This window comes from Pinus tabuliformis, chromosome 4_1, assembly GCF_031772625.1.
Source record: "Pinus tabuliformis cultivar Carrire ecotype Pingquan chromosome 4_1, CPIR1, whole genome shotgun sequence".
Taxonomy (NCBI): domain Eukaryota; kingdom Viridiplantae; phylum Streptophyta; class Pinopsida; order Pinales; family Pinaceae; genus Pinus; species Pinus tabuliformis.
The window spans coordinates 696,572,404-696,577,809 of record NC_142303.1 but is presented as its reverse complement, the minus strand read 5'-3'; the positions used below and the strand labels follow the sequence as shown (position 1 = coordinate 696,577,809).

General features: G+C 40.2%; 1 pseudogene; it reads right to left on the bottom strand.

Annotated features, from left to right (window-relative positions):
- Positions 1–3,613: 3,613 nt before the first annotated feature.
- LOC149178049 (protein LATERAL ORGAN BOUNDARIES pseudogene) lies at positions 3,614–4,103 on the bottom strand (annotated as a pseudogene).
- Positions 4,104–5,406: the final 1,303 nt, after the last annotated feature.

Below are 5,406 nucleotides of genomic sequence, written 5' to 3'. Positions count from 1 at the left end.
CCCTCTCTTACCCCCACTTCCTCCCCTCTCTTCTTTCTTTGTCTCCCTTCCTCCCTCCCTCTCTCTCTCTCACTGTCTCCCTATCGCTACGTCTCTCCCTCCCCCTCCTACTCTCTCTCTCTCTCTCTCTCACCCCCACAACCCTCCTACCCTCTCTTCCTCTCCCTCTCCCCTCCCCTTCGCATGCTCACTCTTCATCTCCCTCCCTTTCCTCCTCTCTCTCTATCACTCTCCCTCCTTCTCCCTCTCCCTCTTCCCCCTCTTTCTCTCTGTCCCCCTCTACTCATCTCCTTCTCTCTTTCCTCTCACCCTTCCTCTCTCCCCCTTTCTCTCCCACTCCCCCCCCCCTCTCTCTCTCTCTCTCTCTCTCTCTCTCTCTCTCTCTCTCCCCCTATCTTTGTCTCTCTCTTCCTCTCCCCTTTCCCCTCTCTCAGGCTCTCCCTCTCCTTCTCCCCCTCTCTCCCCACACCTATCTCTCTCTTTTCCCCATATCCCCCTGGTCCCTCACTGTCCACTTCCCATCCCCCCCCACCATTCTCCCGCCTATCTCTTTCTCACTTCTCACTCCCTCCCTATCTCACCCCCTCTACATCTTCCTCTCTTCTTTCTCCCTCTCCCTTCTTTCCTTTATCTCCCTCTCTCCCTTTCCCTCTCGCTCCCTCCTTCTCTCTCTCCCTCTGCCAGAGTCTCTCTCTCCCTGTCTACCCCTCTCTCTCTCCTCCCCTCCCTCCTCTGTCCCAATATCTCCGCCCCCCCCCCCCCCCCCCCCCCTTCTCCTTCCCCTCTCCCCTCCCCCTCTCATAACCCCTCCTCCTCCCCGTCTGCCTCCATGTCCCTCTCTCTCTCCCTCTCCCCCTTTCCCAATATCTTCCCCATCCCCATCCTCCTATCCCAATCTCTCCCCCCTCTCCCTCTCTCCTCCTTGACTCTCTCCCTCTCCCCATTGCGTTATCCCGCTCTCTCCCACTCTCGCATTGTCTCCCCCTCTCCCTATCTCCATCTCTCACCCCACCTATCTATCTCTCTCTTTCACTCTCCCTACCCCTCTACCCCACTCCCTCTCCCTATCGTACTCTCTCCCCCACATATATATCTCTCTCTCCCCCATTCCATCTCCCTATCCTCCTCTCTCTGAAACCTCTCTCTCTCTCTCTCTCTCTCCCTTTGTCCCTCTCCCTATCGTCCTCTCTCCGACCCCTCTCTCTCTCTCTCCCTCACTTCCTCTCCCTATCCTCCTCTCTCCCACACCTATATCTCTCTCCCCCCCCCCCCACTATCTTCTCCCTCCCTCTATCTTCTCCCTCCCTCTATCTCCCCCTCTCCCTCTATCTCCCTCTTTCTCTTCTTCTCACTCCTTCTATCTCTCTCTCTCTCTTCTCTTCCACTATCTACCTCCCTTTCCCTCTCCCTCTAGCCCACAGCCTCTCTCTGCCTCTCGTCCTCTCCCTCCCCCTCAACTACTCTCTCACACTTTCTCCCTCTCCCTCTCCCACTATCTTCCTCTCTCTCTCTCTCCCCCTTCCTTCTCTTGCCCTCTCCTCCTCTCCTTCCCCCTCTTCCCCTCTCTACCTCTCTCATTCTTCTCCCACTCCTTCTCCCCCTCTACCCTCACATCTATCTCTCTCGCTCTGACCCTCTCACTCCATGTCTCCCACTCTCCCACTCCCCATCCTCCTCCCTCCCCCAACTCTCTCTTATCACCCTTCCCCATCCCTCTCTTCCCATCCCCTCGCTCTCATTATCTCTCTCTCTCAATATCACCATCATATCATCAAACAAGCTAAAGCATGTCATTTAACAAACAAAAGCATAATCATCATTATCGTAATCATATCATTTAACAAATACAATCCACATCATGTAGCAGAAAAAAAACAACTTATGAATGAGAAATCAATTATAGGCATATTGTCTAAGAGACACAATCATTATATCATCTAACAAACAATAAAACAAATAATACTAAAATATATACACATTAAACGTGCACAAAATTGTCAACATCATATTATCTTTCAATGCAATCATATTACCTAAGTAGCAAAAAAACAACCATCATATCACATAAATAAACAAAAATTGCTTTCATTTAAAAAAACACATAAAATACACCAACATATACATATCATTTTAAATAAAAAACAATGTCTATACATAAATATCAATGTCATGTCATCTAAGAAATATATCATGTTATAAAATAATACAATTTATGGGTACATTAAAAAAAAATTAAGCCTATTTTCACATTTAAATAAACAAACACATCCATTTCACATATCTTATAAAAATAAAAATAAAAATCTACTCATGAATAAATTCTTTTATATCATCCATTTTCCTAAAAATAAATAATTACATATAATAAAATAGTACAAAGATATCTTTTCACATTATAAATAATAAATTATAAATCAAAACATTCAATTTACAAAAATATTCCTATATAATTTCAAATCAATAAATAATTATACAAACATAAATATAACTAAACAATTCAAGTACAATAATTAAGTGAAAAACGCATTCACTAATAACGATATAGATATAAATGATATAAATCAAATACCATAGGATATAGAACAATAACTTTAAGTATATTATATTAGTTTTATTTGTTATATATTTAATAATTTAATATAAATATTTATTGAATAAATTAAATATTTAAAATAAGAAAATCAAATATTAAAAAAAAAATTAAAAAATTGTTTATATAAAAATTTGAAATACTTAAATATAAAAAATAATTTAAAATAAGTAAATTGAGGTTGAAGATAAGTGGAATAAAAGGAGAATTCTACCTATTGATAAGTGGAGTAAAAAGAGAATTCTACCCTATGGATGACAATAGTGAGAAGAAACTACCTCTTAACAAGTTGAAAAATATAGTCAAGATATGTGGAAGAGTCCAAAAGCTTCTAAAAGTGGTAGCAGGATTCATCAATTCAAAAGAAAACGCAATGTTGAAAGAGTTAAAAAACAACTTAAAATGTAAAATAAGGAATGATATAGATTTGAAGGTTCACAGAATTTCACACACTGACATTTAGACATTAGTTCATATTTTGTAAACTGTGACTTGGAAAAGCTATTAGATGTTATGAGGCTTTAGGACAAAAAAACTAACCCCGTTTTCAAACAGAACTAACGATGTAGACTTTAGGACAAAAAAACTAACCCCGTTTTCAAACAGAACTAACGATGTTTTCTGCGTTTTATGACGAAGAACATTGCCATCAAACAGAACAGGCCAATAAAATCGAAAGTCTTTAGCACCAAGAACAGAGCACGAAGAAAAAAATAAACTAAAAATAAGAAGAATTAAACAGCAAAAGGAGATTAATGAAATGGAGCGAGCAATAACAAAACATTAAAATTTAAAAACATTAACATTTATGAAAACATAAATCATAAATATGAATATAAAATAAATAACTGTCATGGCGGTATCAAATATGATCCATGCATCCCTTCTGGCTGATCCTCTTGGTCAAAACCAAAGAATAAATCATAAATACGAATATAATATAAAATAAATACCTGTCATGGCTGTACGCTACTGCCGTCTCTGGCAGGCCTGGCTGAAGAATACAGTCCATACGCATGATTCTCAAAGCCAATTCCAGAAGCTGATCAGCTGTAACTCTTCTCTAGAATTAGGGAATTCCATTAAATTTTTCCGTTGTTGTTCCCTACCTTCCGCATGAATCATGTCAACTCTGGAATAAGGTGGCATCGTCGAGCCTGGACTATGTGGATTAAGAACACGCTCCGCTGCAGAGGTGTACTGAAGGAGATCCGCGTGGGCAGCCGCCAGTTCCTTTTGTAGCTGTTGCACCTATCTCTGCAGCGTGGAGATCGCTCCAACGCACCGATAAACGGGATCTTTCAAGCGATCTTCGGCTTCATATGTCAGAGAATTCACCGCGTCCTCCCGTTGATTGGGCTCCAAATCGTTGGGTACTTTGGCCACGTTGCTTACTACGAAGATCTTGTGAATATTGGCAAATTTTTTAGGTTTTTCCGGAGGAAAATACGACACAAATACACACTCTGAGTTTGAAGGCAGCGCACGGTGAGTTCGACGAATTCGAAGCCATCTCTGCCACTAAACATAAACCATCATGATTTACTATGGCGGAAAAGAAATCAGTATATGACTCATAAATATGAACTAACTGTGAGGTAAATAATTATTTAAATCAGTACAGAAAATAACGAGAGAACGCACCTTTTCTTGATATAGAGATTTTTTTAATTGGGTTGCTGAAATTCCACAGGCACACGCAATTACCTTGAATTTTTCTGGAGAAGGATGTTGAAGCGTTTGCATTATATTGAAGTCCGGTGAATTCATTGAAAAATCAACATTACCCATAAATGAACACGTAATTAAATATGCAACAAACAAGTTGTTAAACCTGTAACATTTTCAATTAAATTTGATACCCAATCAAAGCTTAAAACCATACTATAATAAATATAATTCCTATCCATGCATAAATCACATACATAAACATAAACATGGCATGACTGTCACACACAAATCGACATACTCAAACAACAGACTTACTCACTCACTCACACGGAAACCAAACACACATCTAACCACGCAGACTTGCCAATCTGAACGCAGACTTGCCAAACACACATCTAACCACGCAGACTTGCCAATCTGAACGCAGACTTGCCAATCTGAATATAGAAGATTGAAACCAACCACACATCTAAACACACAGACTTGCCAATCTGAATATAGATAGATGAGGAGAAAAATACTGGAAAATGATAAGAATTTCCCTCCTTCCTTTGACGACTATATTCTCCGGGCTGCTGGGTATATGTAGTTCCCACGCCCTTTTGAAGGTTTTATCGACGCCGAGCATTATACGTTGCCGAGTGTTGTAGGTTGGTTTCTGGTTATGTTCTAACACGCGCCCGTAAATACCGGCGTGTTATACGCTGGCAAACGATGCTTTTGTCAGAGAATATAACGAACTTGATGCTTTTGTCAGAGAATATAACTAACTTTACATAAAACAAACGCAAATACCGGCGTATAATACGCTGACAAACGATGCTTTTGTCATAGAATATAACGAACTTGAAATAAAACAAACGCAGCGAATATGCCGCTTTATTGTCAGAGATCATAACAAATTACGGGTGCCCACTACTTCGCATAAATTTTTTTGTTGAGAAGATTGGGTATGTTTCAAATTTAAAAATCGCGTTGGTATATTGAGAACCAGTCCGCACGGCTTTGAAAGGAGGCTAAATAATGTTTCAAATCGCTTTTCATTATTTATGGCTCTCTCATGTGATGTTCACATAATGAGTTTGCTTCGGACTGTTTTTTAAACTCTTGTATGACATACTAACCGTACAAGCTTTCTAAATATA